The sequence below is a fragment of the Sarcophilus harrisii genome, chromosome 6 (genome assembly GCF_902635505.1).
Source record: "Sarcophilus harrisii chromosome 6, mSarHar1.11, whole genome shotgun sequence".
NCBI classification, from domain to species: Eukaryota; Metazoa; Chordata; class Mammalia; order Dasyuromorphia; family Dasyuridae; genus Sarcophilus; species Sarcophilus harrisii.
The window spans coordinates 38,022,253-38,046,918 of NC_045431.1; positions in this window are offsets into that span (position 1 = coordinate 38,022,253).

Genomic DNA, 24,666 nt, shown 5'->3' on the forward strand with positions numbered 1-24,666 from the left:
TCTCTCCCTTCCCCCCCTCCCCTAGACGGCAAGTAATCCAATATATGTTAAACATGTGCAATTCCTCTATACATAATTCCACAAATATTATGCTGCACAAGAAGAATCAGATCAAAAAGGGAGAAATATGAATAAGAAAACAAAAAGCAAATAAACAATAACAAAAATGAGTGAAAATGCTATGTTGTGTTCCGCACTCAGTTCCCACAATCCTCTCTCTGGGTGCAGATGGCTCTCTCCAGCACAAGATTATTGGAACTGGACTGAATCACCTTGCTGTGGAAAAGAGCCACATCCACCAGAATTGATCATCATATTATCTTGTTCCTATGTACAATCTTCTCTTGGTTTTATTCATTTCCCTCAGCATCAGTTCATGTAAATCTCTCCAGGTCTCTCTGAAATCATCCTGCTGGTCGTTTCTTATAGAACAATAATATTCCATTACATTCATATACCATAACATATTCAGCCTTTCCCCAGCTGATGGTCATTCACTCATTTCCAGTCCCTTGCCACTAGAAAGAGGGCTGCCACAAACATTTTTGCACAAGTGGATCCCTTTCCCCCTTTATGATCTCTTTAGGATACAGACTCTGGTTCAGTCTTAAAGGTTTCCTAATAATAACTTGATGGGCTAATGCTCTTATTCATGGTCTTCCCTGGGAGCATCTGAAATTAGTGCATTTTTAGCTCTCCTCTAGGTGTCCTCAGTTCCTTTTGCAGGGGCCAAGATAGACGTTTATCATGGCCAGTCAAGAACTCAAAAAAGTCATAACTGAGACTCTTAAAAAAATTTATCCTTCTAGTGAGCCTCATTTCCCAGGGACTGGTTTCCAGTCCTTCAGATTTACAGTATGAATCAGGGTGAGGCTTCCTTTTTAAGGGGAACACAACAGGAGCTGACCAAAATTCCCAGAGATCTTTTATAGTAGATACTAATAAATATTTGTCGAATTAAGCTTGTTGAAGCTGCACAGTCCTCCAGACTTATAGTAATACCCCAGGTGGGGCCACCCTCTACAGAGAAAGAACTTAGGGGTTATTAAGGAGTCAGATAGTCTACAGTTCTCATGACTCACAGTCCCAGCAAAGGGAGATATTAGAGTTGCCCTTTCATTTAGTGGTTCTTTGCTGCAATGATCCTTCTGGCCATTCAAAATGGGCAGCTTCCCAATAGTCTATGTTTCTATCTCCTGATATTTCCTTTATACACATTTTCTTTAGGGCCCTGTTTGTGTGCAGACTTCTTTCTAAAGGAAACAAAAAGTTCCTTCTTCTCTGACTGACTGTCTCTATATTTCTTTCTGTTTCTGTCTCTGTCTCTGTCTCTGTCTCTCTCTCTCACATATTTGATTGTACTTTTTCTTTTACTAAAGGCCAAGAGTAACTATGCATTTACTAAGAAGTAACTATGAATTTGAATTAGTGCCAAATCAAAAGCCTGGGGCTGGGGGTGGGGGAGAGGAGGGGAAAAATGAAAATTTAGAGAGAGGTGAATCCATGCCTTATTAAAGAGACATGACAGTTTCCACCTGGGGCATGCTGGACGCAACCACTACATTTACAAAGTAGCAATTGGGCTTTACGGACAGCATAGAAATACTTTGGTAAAGATATTCCATGTCTATGATTGTCCAGGTCTAATCCTGACTTCTGGTCTAGGAATGATATTTATTTCAGACCCATTCTCAATAAAAGATTAGGAAAGAAAAAGATTCTCTGTCCTTCTCACTTCACTGTTGGCCCACAGAGCAAAAGGAGGGTTGGTGATTTAGGTAGCCTTGGGGAGATCATCTGGCCATTTCAGTTTGTATGTATGAAATACAGGTAAGTCTCATTCTATGTTAAATTGTGCATAAACAGAGCCACAGAAAATTCACCATTTCAAGTAATCTACAGCTCTTTTCTGTAAGGTGTCTTAAAGTACTTTCTAATTGATCGCTTTTATCCAGATTGTTTGATGTGAATCTCCCTCATCTGCCAACTACCATTTAGGATGGACAGATAGATAAAAGATAAAGCACTTACTAAACACTTATTAAGCATTGAGTATGTACCTGGCAGTGTGACAGATAAAAGTAAAAAGAAACAAAAACAGTCCCTGCCTCAAGAAGCGTGCATTCTAATGGCAAAAGACAATACATGAAGAGACTTAAAGGGAAGAGGAATGGATGGCGAGGCTGGGAATATTCAGGAATACAGTGGAGCAAGATAATGTTGGCCTGTCAGAACTCAGGGTGGCTTCAAGGGGATTAGGGTGATGGGAAGGGGAAGAAGACCATCTCAGCTGGGGAAGGAATTTGCTTGATATTGTAATTGTTACATAGAAAACATGGTCAGATTTTCTGGGAGCACACCAATAAACTACATGGTACCCCAAACAACTGGTTTTGCTCAAATGCTTCCATTTGCCTGCTTTGTCCATATGATTCAACTTATTCTCCAAAAGAACGGGGCTTTACTAGGATATGGGAAATGCCTTCCCTGTCCATTGTGCGTTCTTTGGTTAGTATGTCTTTTTTTCAGTTCCTAAATATTTTTTCCCTAAGCCATGCAAACAAGGAGCTGGTTTCCAGGCTGGAAGCTCTGTTGTTTTTATCCTGTTCATTATGCAGTTCAAATTTCCAAAATTCCAGGTTGTCTTTGAGAGGTTTTAAGAGCAAGACTAGCCTTGAGCTTCCTACTCCACAAGGGGATGCTAAAGAGCAACAGAAGTTAAAGACTTTTGCTAAATTTCTGCTCTTGGCTGCACTGTCATGCCCATGAATAATCCCTCTCTGTAGCCGGATAATGAATCTCTCTCCATCTCTTTGGTTTACTTTTCTACATATAAAACCTTGTTATGTAATCAGTCAGCTTCTCCTCTACAAGATAGACGTCAGTATGGCTTTAGTCAAATGCATCAATCCCTCTGAGCTTTTAATCTTCTTTGCTATTTCTTAGCCTCTTCTAATATTCCTAGTTATTCTAAGTTCCCAGACAGATGTGGCTTTCAAAGATAGGAATATAAATAAACCAGACCGGTCTCATCTCTTCTTTCCAACATCCCCAGGTACATATTACATTGTATGCTTCTCTTTTCCATCCTCACCCCAGATTTTCATAGATGTTAAAAATCTGAATTAAACTAGATTTGAGGAAAAAATTAGGCACAAATGGCAGCCTGATGGGGTTGGGAAGGGACCTTTGTTGCTATATCAATAGCCTCAGTATTGGGCAGGAGAAAGGAGGGACACCTGGTGATGGGAAAAAAACAACCAAGAAATTTCCATGTGTGTAGTCAAGGGCCCTGAATCCAGAGCCTCAGTCATTGCTCAGACATTTAATCCCATTAATTTTCCCAAAACAGGACCCAGATCACCCTATTTCCTCCATTTTAGTGATCCTTTGTTAATTTTCAGAATAAGAAAATTAGTTCCGGTCAGTAAGCAGAGAGTAAGGAATTTTTTTTAAAGGGATGGATGAGGAAAAGAGGGCAGAGATTTGTGTGTGGCTGTAGGAAATCTAGAAAAAGGTTCCCACCTCTACTGTCCGGTGAAATAAAACTCAAGAAAATCTGCATGACTCTGGTGCTGGCTGCTGGGAGCAAGATGGGCAGTGAAAGGGATTTACTTACCCTAACCCATAGATCAAGTGGACCAAGAGGGATTTCCAGCTGAGGAGAAAGAAAAGGGAGTCAAATAGCTAGTCATCCCGAGAGACTCTTGTGCTAGCTGGTTCCCACTGCGATATTGCCCCTTTCACAGAAGAATAAATGAGCAGAGACTGAATAGAGAATAGCTTGAGGCTTTTGTGAAAGTCCCACTGCTGTGTTTTAACTTTTCAAGGTGGTATCTTTGGGCGAACTCAAGAGCAGACTTAGTCACCCTACCCACCTAGCTGCTGACACCTGCATTTTATCCTAACCCGTCTGCAAAGGTAGAAACTTCACACAAGGATCCAATTATAGTGACAAGAGCTTAATCATAACAAGTGCTATTTCTGTGTTTCTTTCCAGTAAGCAGAATTAACATTCCCTTATGATGTTGAGATACTAAATTGTTAATAACCTCCCTAAGGGAAGCTACTTAAATTATCTATCTCTTGTATTATTGCCAGTTAAAAGATGGCTTACTGACACATTTTCATTGATTGAGTAAGACATGCTGAAATGTTGTTACTCTCTTTGGCTTTTTTGGGAATCAACCTAGTCTTCCTTCTTCCTTTTTTAGTTCCACCTTTTTCTCTTTGGAGGGTACTATTGTTTAATGTCAAATGAATGAGAATGTATTTCTCAGGTGACACATGATTAATAGATAGATTAGAAAGAAAGAAAAAAAAATTCAAGAGGAGTTACCCAACTGTCATGCAAAAAGCTATTATCTTAGCATGAAACTACAGAGGCTCCCTCTATCTCAACTTTCTCTCCCTAAGCTTCCGTAGACCAACAGGAAAAAAGATCAATGAATTTGGAATTAGGGGACCTGAATTTGACCCTATCTCTATTAGGGGATGATTTTTGTTTTATAAATTTGAATTACAGTTTGAATTTGTCAGCTGTGTTGAGTACCTTTTGGATACCCCTAACACTAGGCTGTATATCACAAGTGAGTTCCTCTCCTTCTCTGGGCCTCAGTTTCTCCATCTGTAAAGAGAAGAGGTTGGGTAAGCTTTTAAGGATTTTTCTCTTGCCATATTGATGATCCTCTAATCTCCACCTTAACTTTCAAACCTTTCTTTAAAACAATCGCCCTCTTAAAGTATAAATCAATTTGGAAAAAAATTTAGACAAATTATAAGATTATTAAAACAATTCAAGCAAGAGGTGGCATACATCTGGATTCCAGTTGTTATGGTATAATTATAGAGAAGGAAATCTAATTGGAAAGGTATCGAGGAGTTAGAATTGATATGACTTAGAAATTGCTTGACTTGAACAAAAACATCTATATCTGATCTTTTAGTGGTGGCTAAGAATTGGAAATTGAGGGGATGTCCATCAATCAGGGAATGGCTGAACAAATCATGGTGTATGATTGTGATGGAATACTATTGTGCTATAAAAAATGATAAATAGGATGATTTTGGAAAAACCTGGAAATTCTTATATAAACTTATGCAAAGTGAAGTGAGCAGAACTGAGGGAATGTTGTGCACTGTAATAGAAACATTGCATGATGAAGAATTGTGATGATTTAGCTATTTTCAACAACACAATGATCAAAATGCTATCTGTCTCCAGAGAAAGAACTGATATTGTCTGAATCCAGACTGAAGCAGACTATTTTCGTCTTTCTTCCTCTCTTCCTTTCTTCCAGGGATAAATAATAGTGATATAAAAGACAAAACAAAACCCCAATAACTTTTTAAAAGTAAAACTATGAAATGGAACAGGAGTCAGATGAAAAATCTACACTTTCCAGAGTGTTATGAAATAAAGCTTGCTCTATCACAATAGGAACTATATTTCCAAAGAGATCCCTTTTTGTCATTTTTCAGTTGTGTCCAATTCTCCATGACTCCATTTGGAGTTTTCCTGGCAGAGATACTGGAGCAGTTTGCCATTTCCTTCCTCAATTAATTTTATAGAAAAGGAAACAGAAGCAAACAAGGTTAAGTGACTTGCCCAAATTAATATAGCCAGTAAATGGTCAGATTTGAATTCAGGAAGATGAGTGCTTTATCCACTACAGCGTCACCCAGATTCCCTCCACTTGTTAACTAGTCAGGGGATGTCATCATGGAAAAGAGATGTTAAGAGGAATAAGTAGAAGCCATGTGGAGACAGAAAGAGATTTCAAATCATGAGGATAAGCAGGAACAAAGCTAGTTATGGGTTGAACAATTAGTCCATCAGCTGGAGCTGAGGACATGCTCTGAAACGAGGGGGCTTGAGGTGGCTAGCACCTTGATTTGCTTTCTTCTGCCTTCAGATATGTGTTGGGGGAAGCAGAGAAGGTGGAAGCAAGGCTGAAAAACTTTTAAAGGACAATAAGAATGTATTCATTTGGGGCGTGGTTACTGGAAAAGTTTCTCTCTTTTTTTTAATTTATTTATTTTATTATAGTTTTTTATTTACAAGATATGTGCATGGGTAATTTTTCAGCATTGACAATTGCAAAACCTTTTGTTCCAATTTTCCCCCTCAAAAGTTTCTTTTTTAAAAACTCTTTAAAACAATTTCATCTAAATATACTTGCTGACTAAACTGTTTGCTTGGGTTTCTGTTAGTGTGCTGATCACTGAGTATTTAACCATGAGTTAATTTTATCTGTTCCCAGTTTCACAGTGGTCTCAAGATATGGGGCTCACTCACTGGGGAAAATTGCACAAATTGAACCCAAATTCTCTGAGGGAACTAGTGCTGGCTTGTTTGTGGATAACATTCTTGTCATCACAAGAATTTTCTTATTCTTATTATGATACAGGTCAGTTTTTACTTCATTCCACAGAAAATGCAGAAAAAAGGACCTTCATAAGCACATATATTGAGACAGAGACACATAAGTTAAGGGAGCATCACTGATAAAGTGTTTCAGAATATCATCTAAAATCCCAGGTTTCTCTCAAAGGAATCACTCCCCATCATTTCAGACTGGTCAGTCACGAAAAATGAGTGATAAAAAGCATCTACTTGAGTAAGCCTTTTTGTCAGAGGGGAGGATGAAGAAAACAATTTATTCCATGGAAGTAACATTGTAAAGATAAACAACTTTGAAAGACTGAAGAACTCTTACCGTTGTGATGATCAACAGAGATTCTAGAGCCCCAATGATAAAACTTGCTACCCATCTCCTGACAGAGATGCAGGATGCAGAATGAGACATATATAGGATGTCATAAAAGCCTTACTGAAGTTTTAGGCTTCTTCTTACTGTTCTTTAATCAAGTGGGACTCCACAATGTCTCTGAGATTTTCTTGACCAAGCTCTGCCATTCTTTCTTCAGTGAATTAAGACAAACGAAGATTAAATTAAAGATTTGTATAACAAGTAAGTGTTGGAGGCCACTGCTAATCCAGTACTCTATCCACTGACCCATCTAGCTTCCTCAAAGTTTTAAGCTACTAAAGCTAAAAACTGCTCTAAGATTTTTAGTGTGCCCTGTATTTTTTGGATATGTCAATGAAGAAATCTGTTTTGCTTGACTATACATATTTGTTATAAGGATTTCTTTTTTCTCTTTCAATGTGGGAAGAACAGAGAGTGAGAGAAAATGGATTTTTAATTGAAAAAAAAATTTTTTTTTACAAATAAGATGGGGAAGGTATGTGCTTTTTGAACTACCTTGTGATTGTTTCTGGACACCAGCAATACAGATTGTGGTCAGGTCAGCCATGGAGATGAGAGTTCTGGAAACTTCCTTCTTCTTCCTTGGCAACTGATTTATGCTGGAATGAGTGGAGGTGCTAAGCAGATGCCAGCTCTTAATGGTTACCAGAGACTTAAGGATCCTCTCTCCCTTAGTTTTCTGTTTTTTTGTATTCAGAGGTTACTGTCAGCAAAGGAAAGTCTACTTTTCCTATTGTTAGTCCCACTGCCTCTTCTCTCTCCCTAATGTGTGACCCTGCACAATTTACTTAAACTGTTTACCTCAGTTTCCTCAATTGTAAAATGGGAATGATCATAGCATTCCCAGAGTTATTGTAAAGATCAAATGAACTAATATTTATAAAGTAATTAGGATAGAGCCTCATATAGTAGGTGCTTAGTAAGTGCTGATTTACTTCCTTCCTTCCTTGTTTCTCTTTGAAACTCTTGGAAACCTGGGCTCCCATCATGTGCTTTGGTCATTTATATCCCTTCCCCTACCTGAAGCAAGATGGGGAGGCCCAAATAGAAGAACATTTTACTTTCTGAGTCAGTACCATTTTTTTTATAATAATACCTTTTTATTTTTTTAAATACATGCAAAGATAGTTTAAACATTCACCCTTGCAAAACCTTGTGTTCCAAATTTTTCTTTCCACCTACCTCCTCCCCTAGATGGCAAGTAATCCAATATAAGTTAAACATGTGCAATTCTTCTAAACATGTTTCCATATTTATCATGCAGCACAAGAAAAAATCAGATCAAAAGGGAAACAAAACGAGAAAAAAAAGTCAGTAAACAACAAAGGTGAAAATATTATGCTGTGATCTACCTTCAGTCCCCATGGTCCTCTCTCTGGCGCAGATGACTCTCTCCATCACAAGAGCATTGGAACTGGCCTGAATCACTTCATTGTTGAAAAGACCCATATCCGTCACAATTGAGTCAGTACCAGTTTTGATCTGAGTTTTGTTGCCATTTAAAGTTGTCTTCAAAACAAAACAGAAAAATGCAAAGCAACAAAATGTTGTCATAATTGTGTAGGACAGGGAGGTATGCTAGTAAATAAGGCAGTCCATGGTTCAAGTTCTGCCTTTGATACCTATTGGCTGTGGAAGTCTGGAAAAGTCACTTATTCAAGGTAAGTTCTAAGGCTAAGAATGGAGAGACTGATCTGAATAGATAGAAGGAGTTTCCCTACTGGGAATTTCCTAGACCGACAAAATTATAGGTTCTTTTAGTTTACTTTATCCAATCTGTATCATGTCTTTCCATGGTTCTTAGAATTTTTCACATTTATTATTCCTTCTGATATAATAATATTCCATTGTATTAATATGCTATTATTTGGTTAGCATTTTCCCAATTATTGGGCACCCATTTTTTTTCCCAATTGTTTTTTGCTCTTACAAATAGCAATGCCATGAATATTTTCAAACAGATTGTTTTTAAAGAATAAACTCAATAGTGAGATTTTTGGGTCAGAAGGGATAAATAATTTGGTAATTCTTCTTGTATTATTCCAAATTGTTTTCTAAAACAAACTGCTCTACCAGCAGTGAATTAGTATACTCGTTTTCCCAAAAACCTGGCAAATGTTGCACTTTTCTATCTTTGCCAACTCGATGGGTAGGAGGTGTTACCTTCAACTTGTTGTAATTTGTAGTCAATATTTCATGCTACATATATGGAATTAAATCCTCTTGAATTCACTGGGCGATCCCATTCAAATATGCAAATGACCACATTTGAGTCCCTGAATTAACTAGAAAAACAATAACAATTTGCTTTGTTAGAATAGTTTCCCTGTTCTTGCCTTCCAGTTTTTGTTAATGTGCTCCGAATTCAAATTAGGAACTTTATCAGTGGTTTTCAGTGCCCTAAGTTGCCATATTTCCCCTTGGAAAATAAGCAGAAGGCTATAAATTGAGCTCTTTTTAGCAGCTGAGGAGGGCTTAACATTATCAGTCTTTTGAACGAATCTCCCAGAGGGTTAAAAAAAATAGTATTTCTGTACTCTTCAGTGCCCTACTTCCTCTCAAGAGATCCTCGACTCTGGGTCTAAACAAAAAAAAAAGAATCTGAAAGTTTGGGGTATCCAAAGTTTTTAAACAATCTTATCTTAAGGCATTGCAGGTGATACAGAACAAAAGTAAATTATAAGTCTCTAACCTCCAGAAGCTGATTAACTGAAGTCAAGGGCTATCTCCCTTTACAAGATGCTCTGATAGTTTCTAATCAGTAATTAATTTATGAATGCTCTATAAGGGCAGAGAAGGAGAAGATTAATGTGGAGTAGAATATGAAGACTGGTCTTCACGGAGGGGAATGACTTGAAGTTAGCCTGAAGAGAAAGGTAGCATTTTTAATGCTTGAGTGTGTGTGGGGGGAAGCAGACATTCGAGGCACAAGACAAGACTTTCAAGGTGGAAAATGAGCATGTTTGTGAGACATTAAATTGGATAGATAGAATGGGACCAGATTGTGGAATACCTACAGAGGAGTTAATTCTAATGTGATAGGAAATAAGAACTTTGGAAAGGTTTTTAACCCTGGGACTAGCATGATGAAAGCAACATTTGTGGACCATGACCATTCTATAAGAGAGCTTGGAAATAATTGGTATCACAGAAGAAATTAGACAGAAGTTTGTTGTGGTTGTTCGGGTACAAGGCAATAAACTGGGGTTCTGACTGTGAGTATAGAAAAGGAAAGACAAATAGGAAAGACATTTAGAAGAATCAACTGGATTTGTTGAATGACTAAATAGAGGATGAAGGAAAGGGATGAATCAAAGTTGGTTTTAGTTGGTACAGTGGAAAGAGCACCAGTCTTGAAGTCAGAGGACCTGAGTTCCAATCTGGCCTCAGACACTTAACACTTTCTAGCTGTGTGACCCCTGGGCAAGTTACTTAAACCCAATTGCCTCAGCCAAAAAAAATTGTTTAAAGAATCAAAGTTGGTTCTAAAATTTTTTGAAATCAAAAAGTGGCTAAAAGACTGAGAAAGGGCAAACAAAAAATGATAGCATCTTTCATAAAAATTCACCTCAAAACTAATTATGTAAATCATGTAAAAACCAATTATGCAATTATTCATTGCTTATTATAAAGCTGTCTAGGTAAACCCACCAAATGACATTTTTTTTTCCTTTTTTTGAACATTCAAGAGCATCCTTATTGTCACTGCATATTTATTTATCTCAGAGTTTTAGTCCCTCCATGGGCTCATCAATTGTATAACAGGGGAAATGTGGTTTCATGGCCACAGACTGGACTCTAAACCCCTTCAAATGGCCATCTGGGCAAATGTGCGTCACTTGTCCTAGGGGGGACTGTCACAGGATCATCAGTTCAGATCTGGAAGAAAGGTCAGCTCTTTCAGCTGTCTCATTTGACAGCAGAGGAAACTAAACCCAGCAAAATGAAGTGTTAAGCCGAGTTTATATCTGATGAGTGACTGTCCATCAGGGGAAATTCATTCTTCCATGTTTCATAAGAATTTTTGATTTCCTTTTATGAGTTTTTATTATTTGAGATCTCTGAAAAAATCTATGTTTTTCTACATTCATCTCAAAATAGGAAGATAAGGAATCAAGCCTTTATTGTGGGTACTATGTGTCAGACGCTGCCTCTAAGGCAGATGCTATAATTATTCCCATTTTACAGCTGAAGAAACTGAGAACTGACTTGCTCAGGGTCGTAAGCATTTAATATCTGAGGTTAAATTTGAACTCGTCTTCCTAAGTCCTCGTCCAGGATTCTATCAGAGAGTTGTAGCGGCTGTCCAGCTGACAGGTGGGTAGTTGTGTTCTCCCACAGGAAAGTTAATGTTTCTTTTCTCCCCAGGCTTTTCCCTCCCTTCATTTATTGATTTTTTTCAGCATTTGTTTCTGGTCAAATATTTATCTCAGAGTTAGTAAGGGAAAAGGGAGAGATTCCTGGCGAGGATTCAGGAGAAATGGATTCTATTCCTGGGAATTCCATTGTTCTCCCTTTGCCCCCCTTAACCTTTTAACATGTGCAATTCTGCTGTCCACTTCCTTTCCAGCAGGAAGGTAAGCATGAAGCCATCAGGGTTTCCCTTATAGCTTCTTTAATTAGGGCTGGGGGCTCTGGAGGGAGGAAATAACTCCTTAAAAACCCTAGAGTTACCTCTTTTCCAAGCTGATATGCGTCCGTTAGCCACCAGATGGAAGCATCACACAGAGATTATCGGTAAACCTTGACCTGCTCTTTGTTTTCCCTTTCATGGTCTGCCCTTAATCCCCAGAAGCTGGAGAGGAGCCATTTGAAGCAGTTGTGTGATGATGTATTTCCCTCACAAATTAGATTTCCAGAACAGGGAGCCGTGCAGCCACTCAGCATATAGTCAATAAGAATTGACAATGATGAGTAATAGGTACATCTGAATTTTGAATTTAAAGGTGGTTTTTAAAAGCACATTTCTAAAAGGGACAGAATTAATTCATATGAATTATGTACCAGACAAAGAAATCATTGGCAAGAAAAAAACAGTGTCTGCCTTCAAGGAGCTTACATTCTATCAGAGCAAATCACACAGATCTATGTAAATATATACAAAATAAATACAAGCAAATGGAGAGGGGGCTTGCAGCTGGGAGGAAGGGAAAGTTTGCCTGTTGAGGGTGAGTGTCTTGGAGGAGGCTTGAAGTTCTTAGAGGCAAAAGAGAAGAGGAAATGAGTTCCAAGCTTTTGCAAAGCTTTGGAGATAGGAGTTATGGACTCTAGCATTAAAAAATTTTATAATGATAAACATCGTACAATAATTAGCTTACTCCCCTTTTCTCTGAATTTGTCCTCTGCCCATTCCAACTCCCACAATGTGACTTTCTTTTCACTTTCACACTAATATAATTTCCTCCTAATTTTCTTCTCTTCTCTTGATATAGTGTTTGCAGTGCCTGATTAGTGAAACTGAAGGTCTTGGGGAATAGATAGATAGATAGTCAGGCAGATAAATGATAAACAGGCAAAACAGACAGGCAAGCAGGTGGGCAGACAGATAAATAATAGATGAGTCAGCCTCAGTGTATCTTGAAAAGGCCAAGGTCTCCCTCTGCATCCAGATCAGTCGTTCTGATCTCTGACTGGCCACTGGACCCAGGTGGCTCTGGAGAAGATGGAGGGCACAGCCCTCCATCACTTCAACCCAATTCACTTGCATATCATAGCATCAACTCCCTGATGTCATGGTCCTCTTGGAGAACAAAGGGCAAACAACGACAGATAGATGATTTAGCCCCAATGTATATTTAGCTCCAAATGGAATCTCAAGATAACCAGGATTCAACTCCATAAAAGGAAGCTAGAGCAGAAGAGAAAGAACAGCTGGAAACTAAAGAGAGTTTAGTCAGGAATATGAGTCTTTTTTTACTTCAGGACCAATACTCTGCCTACTGTACCACCTAGTTATAGATAGATAGGAAGAAAAGAAGAAAAAAAGAAAGGAAGGAAGGAAGGAAAGAAAAAGAAAGAAGGAAAGAAAAAGAAAGAAGGAAAGATGGAGGAAGGGAAGGAAGGGAGGAAGGGAGAAAGGGAGAAAGGGAAGGAAGGAAGGAAAGAGTACTATTCTGTATGATGGGTATAGGGCACTTGGCTCAAGATTAGCAAATTGACACTATGGTCAGAAAGGCTCCATTCTTTTATTGGAAAGAGCTCAAAACTGAGTTACCAAAGCTCATTCAGGTCCTTGAATATTTCCCTATCTCATAGGAGAAGCAGATGTCTATGCCATCTTTAGTCGACTCACTGAGCTGGTGATGGGAATTAACTTTTGAACTTTAGCCTGGCTTTCCTTGATGTTTGAAGGTTAGATCTGGCACCTGTTGTGCTGGAATGAACATCATAGGGAAAATGTTCAAGAAGAAAAAGAAAAAGAAAGTTGGCCATCCCAAAGATTTCATCCCTCATCCCTGGATAGTAAAAGCTAAAGAATGGCAGGAAAAGGAGCCACTAAAAACAGTTTTGAGGCAGTTGTATGTGGATGCATTTCCCTCCCATATTAGGGAAACTGGTCAGAGAGCCTAAGGGTTACATTTGTTATACCATAATAACAAATTATTTTTTCCTCATTTTTTATCAAAAATCCTGCAGTATTTTTTGGGGGGGAGAGGGGGGATGTTCAGCATAGAGATCTAATTCAATGGGATTCCAGTGCATAACTCGGCAAGTAGAGGGTCTTTTTGTCAAAGGAGAAGGAAAACAGAATCCCTGTTCAGGTTTGCCCCCACCCTCCCTCAATCTGATGACAATGAGCATCTTCTCTAACTGTTGAGAGCAGGGCTGAGTTGATGTGGATGGAAAATCTGGCAGTTTCAATTCGTGTAGTCTGGAGGTGGGCAGGGTGGGAGAAACGGAGCTCAGGGGATTGTTGTTGTTGTTTAGTCATTTCAGTCCTGCCTGACTAGGATTCCCTTTGGAGTTTTCTTGGTGAAGATACTGGACTCATTGGTCATTTCATTCTCCAGCTCATTTTGCAGATGAGGAAACTGAGATACACAGGATTAAGTGACTTACTTAGGATCACAGAGCTAGTAAGTATCTGAGGCTAGATTTGACCTGAGGTCTTCCTAAGAGTTGGTGCTCTGCCACCTAGCTGTCCTGGGATTAGATTCTATTCATTGGAACAAGAACTGGTTTTTGAGGTGGGGGAGTGAGAAGTACAATTCTTGATCTGACCCTGAAGGTAGAATTTTCTGATGATTCCTCTGCTGGAAAGGTCTATTGAAATTTCAGGACAGTTTCCAACTCAAGATCTGTTATCCTATATACTACTCTGAGAATTAAAGTATGACATTTATTTTTTAGTATTTTTACTATTTATTAATATAGAATTAATATACTATCTGAATATATATACTATCTAAATAGTATATATAATAATACATAAAGTATTATATTGCTTTGTCCTTTCTTCTCTCCTTCCCTTCTTTTTTCTTTCTCCATTCTTCCTTCCTTCTTTCTTTCATCCTTTCTTTTTCTCTTTCTTTATTACTTCTTCCCTTGCCATTCCTTCGTCTTCCTTTCTTTCTTCATTCTTTCTTCTTTCTTTTTTCTTTCTTCATCCTTCCCTTTCTATCTTTTTCATCCCTCCATTTTTTTTCTCTGTTCCTGCCTCATCACTCCTTTTTCCTTCCCTCTTCCTTTCTCATTTTCATTCCTTCATTTCTCTTTCTCTTTATTTCTTCCTTCCTTTGTTTTTCTTCCTTTTCCAAACCTCCATCTTTCCTCTTTTCTTTTTTTCTCTTTATTTTCTTCACCCCTATTTCTCCTCCTTTTCTTTCTTTTTTTTTTTAATATGACTGCCCAGGGTTGCACATTTAGTAAGTGTAACTTCAAGTAACTTCAAGGTCTGTGCTCTTTCCACTGTACTATCTAATTGCCCCTATTAATTACTATTTCAACATAGACCGTTTGTTTTTTTAAGGTTACTTCTTCCACCTCTGACACTATCTTTCCTTCTTTTTCCATTCTCCTTCCTTCCCTCCTTCCTTCTGTCCCTCTTTCCTTCTCTCCCTCCTTCCCTCTCTTCCTCTTTCCTTTCCTACCTCCTTCCTTCCTTCCTTCCTTCCTTCCCTCCTTCCTTCTTTTTTCTTTCTTTCTTTCCTCCCTCCCTTCCCTCTTTCTTTCTTCCCTTCGTCCCTCCCTCCCTTTGTCCCTCCTTCCCTCCTTCCCTCCTTCCCTTCTTCCTTCCTTCCTTCCTTCCTTCCTTCCTTCCTTCCTTCCTTCCTTCCTTCCTTCCTTCCTTCCTTCCCTCCCTTCCTCCCTCCCTCCCTTCCTTTCCTCCCTCCCTCCCTCCCTTTCTTTCTTTCTTTCTTCTTCCTATCTATTTCTAACTAGGTGGTGTAGTAGGCAGTTGTTTTGGTTCTGAAGTAAAAAAGAGTCATATTCCTGACTTCAATTTCCTCATCTATAAAATGAGTCGAAGAGGGAAATGGCAAACCACTCCAATATCTTTGTTGAGAAAATCCCAAATGGGGTCAGGAAGAATCACACATGATTGAAATGTCTCGCAACATCTATCTTTTATCTATCTTGCCTATTTTCCTAACTGCCTGCCTGTCCTGTTCATCTGTCATCCATATCTTTATCTAACTATCTGTCTATCTATCTAACTATCTATCTATTTATCCATTCATACATCCATTGTCTATCTACCCTGTCTGTCTGTCTATGTATGTGTTTCTATCTATCCATTCTTCTATATCATCTGTCTTTCTTTCTATCTATACATCCATCCATTCATCATCTTGTCTGTCTGTCTGTCTATCTATCCATCTATCCATCCACTTGCCTATCCAGAGAAGTCAAGAGCAGTCTCCTCAGTTCTTTCCCTCCAAAGGAAGGAACAGAAGTGCTATTCAGTGTTTGTGTGCATGAAAGAACCTGGTTCTTCCCAGCATCCCTCCCCTCCCCCCAACCTAAGGATCGGGGGACTGTTTGTGTGAATGAAAGCTCTGTGGACATCTGTTTGACGCTGTGCAAAAGAAGCAGTTGAGGAGCAGCCCCCACTACTAGTTCTGTCCTTCTGTCCTTGCTGAGCAGATTGCCTGGAATCTTAAAGAAGCCATTTTAATGAGAAAGAGAAGACAAAAACATTGGGGAGAGAGGTGGGAGAGAGGGAAAGGAAGGTGGAGCAAAAATCAGGGGACTTCTGTAGGGATAAAAAGCAATGACCAGAATTGTGTGTAACATGATTCCATAGAAATTCTTTCAAAAGTTTATAAATTATATTGATTGAAATGATTTTTTTTACTTCCAACAAATGGTTATTTTCCCGTAGAGGGAAGCAACAGGAAAGTCTTTGGAAATTTTCTTCTTTGGAAAATGTAGGATTTTGTACAAGGGGGAAGCTAAATGGTTCAGTGGTTAGAATGCTGAGTCTGGAGTCCTGAAGGCCTCAGTATAATCTGGCTTCAGACACTTATCCTGTGACTCTCTAAGTAACTTTGTCTCTTTTTACCTTAATTCACTGGAGAAGGAAAAGGCAAACTGTTCCAGGATCCTTGCCAAGAAAACCCCATGGATAGTGTGGTCTGTGGAATCAAAAAGAGATGGATATGACTGATCAAGAGAACGAGGATTTTGTAAGAATGGGTAGGCATTCGTAGCTGAGATATTTGAGGGAGAAAGTAGATGGTTAAGATTTCCCTCTCACTATCTCTGACCTGAAAATAGAAAGGGAAAATGAAAAAGACCCTGACATCTGAGTATCAAGGGGCATTTGAGACTTGGTAAAGTTACTTCATGATCTATCTTCATTCTAAAAAACATTAAACAAAAATGCCTGCTATGTTCAGAGAAGGCACTGTACCTGATCTTTCAAAGAAAAGGCAATAATTAACTGAATTCTTGATAATTCTTATGCTAGACTATGTCTTAAAACCTTGAGTGCTTCCTGCAAACTCATTAAAATGAAAAAAAGGGAAAATCCAATCATTAATACAGGTATTTCCAAATAACCCCAACAAAGGTAGCACTGACAATATTTTTTCTGGCCATGAATGCTTGTCTGAGTCTGAGAATCATAGTTCAGAATTTGTGGTTGAAAGCTCCATGACCTTTGTCCATTCCGATTGATATATAGTGTGTATATTTAGCAGGAGACCAAAACCAAACTGGTATTCCTACAAAGAAAAGACTCTTCTTAGAAAAGTGAAGAAGTACCATGTGAAAGACAGCTGGCCCCAGCAATCTCCCCAATCACTCAAAGGAATGATTTAGTAACATTCAGCCACAGGGAGTCTGGCTACATTGCCGAATGGAGGAAACTTTCATTTCCTATTTCCAATCTCTCATATACTTCAATTCCAAGGTTTTTAGACACACTCTAGTAAAAGAATTAGCAAGAATTCAAAGTTGAAGCTCAATTTTTTTTCCTTGAAGATCAAGGATAGTGCCCACATTAAAGCCTTGTTAAATACTTGCTGAATGAATGCTATTATATTTTTAAACAATATTTTTTCTAATTACACTTAAAGACAATTTTAAGACCCATTTCTTCATATTTAATTTATGAATTAAAGCAACCATTTCCATAATGTAGTACAATAAAATGATGATTGCATATGAAACTTCAAATCTACTGTGCACAACTTGCTATTACTTTCAAATATACCACAAAATTATCATGCATTTTTTTTCTTTTTTTCTTCCCTCCTCTCCACATGAACATTCATTTTTTTTAAAAATTGAATTCCAAAATTTTCTCTCTCCTCTCTTCACTCCCTAAAACACTCAACGATTTGATATAGGTTATATATGTGTAATCATGTAAAACATTTCCATATGAGTCATGTTGTGAATAAGGAAACAGACCAGAAAACGCACAAAAAATGTTTCAATCTGCATTCATATCCATCAGTTCTTTCTCCGGTGCTGGAGAGCATTTTCTATCATGAGTCCTTTGGAATTGTCTTGGCTCATTGTATTGCTGAAAATAGCTGTTATTCATAGTTGATCATCATATAATGGTGCTGTCAGTGTGTGCAATGTTCTGGTCCTGCTTATTTTACTTTGCATCAACTCAGGTAAATCTTTCCAGGTTTTTCTAAAATCTACCTGCTTGTCATTTCTTATAGAACAATAGTATTCCATCACATTTGTATACCGTGTCTTGTTCAGCCATTCCCCAATTGATGGGCAGCCCCTCAACTTCAAAATTTTTGCCACCACAAAAAGTATTGCTATCAATAATATTGCACCAGTTGGTCCTTTTTCCTTTTTTGATGATGTCTTTGGGATACAGAGCTAGGAGGGGTATCTTTTGGGTATAGTTCCAAATTGCTTCTCCTCCAAATGGATCAGTTTACAACTCTACCAACAATGTGAAAGCTAATATGTTAACTGCATTTATTGTCTCAGGAAACTCTTGTTTTCAGTCATTTTTAATTCTTTATGATCCCATATATTATCTCTTTTGATACTTACAATGACTCTGTAAGGTAAGTGCTAAAATCTTAATTTTGCTTAGGATAACAATTGACATTTTACAGAAAACTGAGGCTCAGAGGGAAGATTTGACCAAAGTTGCTTGATTTGTGTGTGAGATGGGACATGAACTCAAGGCTTCTTGATTCTCTCTCTCCAGTAAGCTCTTTGTTGAATGGTGATTCTAAAAGGGAGCCAGATTTTTCTTTTACATGTGAATAACTGTGCTGTTCCCCAGCAGTAACTTGCTGTCACAGGTGTTCTATTTTAAAACCTAGGCTATTGCTTCTATCTTCATCTAATTCAATAGACCTTTATTAAGCATTTACTATGTGTTTGGCCCTGTGGTAGGTCCTGGCAAACCAAAGATTAAAAAAAAGTCCCTACCCTCAAGCAGTTTATATTCTAGGGGGGGAGAGAAGGAGAGAAACAGCAGACACATAGATAAGTAAATGTAAAGTGAATACAAAATGAAGAGGCAAACGGCTAACACAGAAGAAGCCCGGGAGTTGTACTTTGAAAACAACTAGTGATTCTATGGAGGAGAGGTGAAAAGAATGAATATCCTAGAAATGAGAGATGGTCTGTACAAAGATAGAGAGGAAGGAGAAAGCATGTCAGATAGAGGGAACAGTAAGGGGGGCAGTTTGGTAGCTGTATAGAATTTAAAAGTGAAAGAAATTTGAAATGAATTGGAAAAGATATATTGGAACTAGAGTAGAAAGGATTTTAAAGGCTCTAGGACATAAAGGCTGGTTCTGAATTGAGAACAAATGGAGAAAAGGGAAAAAATCCAGGCACTCTTGCAAGCTTTTTTGTTGTTGTTTTTTGTTTGTTTGTTTTTTACCCTGGATAGCTAAGATAATACATCTAAATGAGTGTTTCTCTTAGAATCAATAGGCTTGAATTTGAGTTCAGACTCTTGAAGTAGTTGTGAGACTAATTACATACACTATTAAACTTCTCTCTGAGCCTCGGTTTTCTGTAAAATGTCAGTTGTTATCCTTAGTAAAATTAAGACATTAGCACTTACCTTACAAAGTCATTGTAAAGATCAAAAGTAATAATACATGGGATCGTGAAGAATTGGAAATGACTGAAAACAAGAAAGAGTTTCCTGAAAAAGGCAATAAATGCATTTAATATATCAGAATAAACATTGTTGGTAGAGTTGTAAACTAGTCCAACCATTCGGGGAGCAATATGGAACTCTGTCCAAAAGATTTTATACCCTTTGATCCAGCAATACCCCTAATAGGTCTGTATCCCAAAGACATCATATAAAAAGGAAAAAAGACCAACATGTACAATATTTATTTTCCATTTCTCTAAGCTGAGAACTATTTATGCCATATAACATCACCCAGATAATATCAGCCTTTAAAAAACGAGTAGACCTGTAATTATTAAAACTACAACACAGTTGTATAAATATGATCTGACCCAATATCTTCTTCTTCTTCCACTCTGAATTCTATGCATTATTCATCTTTAATGTCTGTCCAACAAAGATGGAGAACTACTAACCCTTACCAACTTTCCTCCAAACACACAAGGGATTGTCTTCTGATCTACTGATAACAACCTAAGAACCCCTTGGTCTTTCCTTTAGTCCTGCTGTGGAGCCCTTAGAACTTCAGGGGCCTTTATATTGGTCCTATAAATGGATTTTTTATTATGTTGTCTCTCCCAATTAGAGCGTGAGCTTCTAGGAACCAGTTACTATCTCATATTTTCTTTTTTTTCTTTTTGGATTTTCTTCTCCTTCCTCCCACCCTCTCCCCTAGATGTTAAAATATATGTTAGATCCAATATGTATAAACATATTTATACGATTCTTTTGCTGTATAAGAAAAATCAGATCAAAAAAAGAAAGTAAATGTATCTCTTTTTTAATAATATATGGCACGTAGTAAGCTTTTAATAAATACTTTTTCATTCATTTCAACAAAGAGATTGCATACTATATGGGAGACAACATGTGGTATTGAGGATATAAATATATTCCTCTTGAATATAATAGGGGGATGTAACATGCACTAAAAACAAAATTGGCCAGATCTTAATAGGAAAAGATTGGTGTACAGTGTGGCAGCCATTTTGGAATCAGTTGTATCCGTACAGCTAAATTTTTAGTGAGCAGACAATTGAGCAGAATCTTTTATTTACTCCTTGTTTTAGTTAACTATGGGTCTATTGAGGTATGTAGGCTGCTAAAAGAGAATCTGCATAAGCTTCATTGTTTCCTTTGCACATTCACTTTAAAGATACCCTCAAAGTATTCATTATCCAGTTAAGGGAATATGACATGTGCACACAAAAATCTAATCTGAACTAAGAAGTGATGGAGGCAAAGGAAGGATCTGGACAAAGTGTTTGAGGAATATTTGAGGAGAGAGAGATACTTTCAAAATAGACTCTTCTCATGAAGAGTTTATAGAGATGAGAAAGTAGGCAGATGGCTGGTAATTGCTGATGTTATCTTAGTTGCATTTTTTGGGAAGAGTGCCACCTCTGATCTTTTCCTATTCTTTAAAAAAATATCTTCTTTTCTTTACAATATTTTGAAAATTGGTTCCTAAGAGGCTTAGTGGCTTCTTACATGTATTTTTTTGTATGTTGTATTGATGATTTTTGGTTTCTTACATCACTATCACTTTCCAATAACTTTACCCCCTACCCCTACCTCATTTCCACTGAACCTTTGATTTTAGCAAAGACATATAACTAAATAGAACAAACCACCTTATTGACCATGTCTGACAATATTTGTTCCACATCACAGCCATAGTCCACCATCTCTTTGCACAGAAGAAGGATGTATATTTCACCTTCACTTCTTTAAAGTCAAGATTGACTACTGCATTGATAGAACATTGATTTTTGTTCATGGTTGTTTTACTTACCTTATTGTTGAATTTTTCTCCTAGGTCTCCATACTTCTCTTTGCATTGCATCATACATCCTTCCCAAGTTACTCTGAACTTTTCATATTTGTAATTTTTTTACAGCACAATAATATTACTTTATATTAATATGCCATAATTTGTTCAGCCATTTCCCAAATTATGGATACCCATTTTACTTCCAGTTATTTGCTATCTTTAAAAAGTACTGCTACACATATTTTTGTATAGATGGGACCTTTCTTTCTGTCTTTGATTTCTTTGGGCAAATTCCTAGTAATGGGGTTGGTAGATAAAGATATAGCTTAATGCCTTTTCTAATAAAATTAATTTTGTTTTCCAGGATGGTTGGAATAATTCACGGTTCCAGAAACAAAGTGTGTTCATCTTTCTATAAACCACTTCCAACATTCACCATTTTCATCTCTTGTTATTTTTGCCAGTGTGATGTTCTTGACCTCAGAGTGTTTTTGACTTGCATTTGGCATGCCCCATCCCACCCCAATTATGCTAATATTAGTGATTTGGAATACTTCATTTATATAGTGTTGATAGTTTTCATTTCTTATTCCCAATTTTAGGGGGCTATTGCTGTGTTCTTGCATAGATGGCTTCATCTAGAACCCAACTATTTGATTCCAAATTCTATGGTTCTAACACTGTTGTTGATGAGAACAAATCACTGAGGAATGGCCACATATTTATTCTTTTTCATATATTCCTAGTTTTATTTGCTTATGCTTTTGCAGTGCATTTAGCTGGGTGTTATGGTGAGCTCTCCACCAGATTGTTCTTTCCTAAATTCCTTATTTTTTTGCTGCTTTGTGAGGCAATATGATTTCTAAGCATTCATCATTTTGCTCTGCTTTTAAATGAGCTTTCACTTTATACTGGTGTTTCTAATGGCTGCCATATTTCTCTTCTTTTCTCTTCTAAATACATAGAGTGCTGGGCATGGAGTTAGGACTTATGAGCTATGCTGCCTGCCTCAGTTTCCTCAGCTGTAAAATGGAGATCATAAATGCTATCTACTCCCAGAATTGTTGTATCAAATAAGATATTTGTAAAAGCACTTTTCACATATAGGGCATTTAAAAATTCTTGTTTCTTTCCTTTCTTTCTTAGGAGGAAGATCCTATTTATTCACTAAGGCAGCTTCTGGACTCTTTGTTTCTCCTATTTGTAGCAACTGTTTATATTATTTAAACTTTCCTAGTAATAATGAAAGAGCCAATGTGTTTACTTTTCTATTTCCAGAACTGACAACTTATTTAAACATATCATTATGGGACTCTGTTGCAATTGTATCCATTGTCTTCTCATTTTATCCTTTCTGCTTATTTGGCATTGATCTTCGACTTTTTGGTGATTTAGATACTCACTGATGGCCAGTTCTGAAGTGCTTCTCACATTGGTAAATCATTTCTTTTAAAAATGTGACCAATTTTATTTTTCACGATGATCTTGGGTCTAGCTTTTTCTCTCTTATGGAAGAAAGTGTGCATAGTATATGGGCATAAAATTTTTGACATAATCTACACACTTTTGGCTTCTTTCATATTTTGACCTCAAACTGTATTTTCCAAAATATTTATTTTTTCCTGCATCCATCCTTGCATTGAAATCATAACACATTAAGCATTTTATTGGCAGAGTATAGTATTATAGTCCCCAAAACAGACTGTATTATTATCTAAAGAGAAGTCTTAAGTATCCAGAGGCTCACCACTGGAAATTTGTACACTAGTTGTTAAAAATTTTTGGCAAAAGGAACCAATAAAACCGATTCCTCAAGAGTCAAACAAACAAACTCAAGTAACCTATAGTCCTCTGTGGACTATCTCCAATCACTTCTATAGTGTTCATAGTAGACTAGCAGAGAAAAAAACAGAGAATACTAAGAATCACTGGTGGGGACACTCCCTTCAGTGATACAGATCACATCCATACCTTCTTATCCATTGTGATTCATTTATATCTTCCCATTATCTTCCATGTTGAGGGCTTCTTTTAGAACTTTTGACATTGTGGAGGAAGTTATGGAATATATGAACTGTTATCTTTCACTTTCACTATATGAACTGCTTACTGATGGTAAATGTTTAATTACCTTAATTTTGAATTGTTGTCTAGTATTCAATTTTAAGGTTAGCAAAACACTTTTTTTAAACAAAAAAAGGGAATATAGTATTGGAAGAATCAAACTGCATCTGTATTGACATTCTTGCTATAAATGTTGTTGTTTTGTTGTTTGTACTTCATTCTCCAAGAAAACCATGATATCAGGAAGGTGATACCATAACTTGGGAGTGAATTTGATTTAAGTCAGGCGGGGATGTACAAACTCACTCTCTCCTCCGGAGCCATCTGGGTCCAGTGGCAAGATATAGACCAGGATGGCTGGAGATAGCCCTGGATGCAGTGGGAGAACTCAGCCTTTGTTTATTTGCTATTCAACATCTCTTATAGAGAATGAAGAAAGAGAAAATTTTTATAAATAACTTGATCAAAGCCTAAAGACCAAATACATTTATTAGTTTACTAGTTCTTACAAGTAAGAAATTAAGTACATATATTAACTTTTGTTATTATAAAGGGCTGCTGCTTTAAGCAACTCTGTGAAAGTCCAAATTGACATGACATGTTGATGCTTTTATATTTGATGGTGCCATTATCTCACTAATATGAGTATTGCCTCATCAGTGGTATGAGTGTAGATTGTAATTTATCTATACCTTTTCATCTCAGGAGAGTCCCACTCATACCTCCCATAAATCTGTTGTGGATGTTCCACCTAATGGATTGGGGGCCTCTTCTAAGTCTGTTGGTATTATGGGAAAACCAACTGGGTATTATTATCCTTCCCCTAGTACTCATGATCACTATGGGGCAAGCCTATCTCCTTTTCTACTCATAGATTTCTTTGTTAGTAGCTTTTATGCTACTTTACATCCATAGCTCTTTGTCCATAATATGCGTCACCTACTTACACTCATCATGCACCTCTTCATTGTCCTTTGAGTAACTAGCAATTTATAATCTTTTGAGATTGGGGTGTTTTGTTACATGTTGGTAGCTAGGTAGCTCAGTGGATAGAGACAGCTGAACCTGAAACCGGGAAGATGAGTTCAGAACTGGCTCCAACCATTACTAGCTATGTGACCATGGATAAAACACTTGAATTTTGTCTGCCTCAGTTTCTTCATTTGTGAAATGGGCATAATAATGGTTAGTAATTAGCTCCTATTGATTGTAATAGTCAAGAATTTAGCTCTTCCTGTTGTGAGGAGGAAATGAAATAATCTGCAAACCTTCAAAGCACTCTGTAAATGCTGGCTACTATTTATAGCTAAGAAATTAATTGGGAAGAAAATCAGATACTTTATAAAAAGACACTGTTTTATGAAAAAATTCATAATAAGATTCTCTCCAGTTTTAAATATGATCATATTGTTTAAGAAATAGATTTGCAGGGGCAGCTAAGTGGTGTAGTGGATAAAGCACCAGCCTTGAAG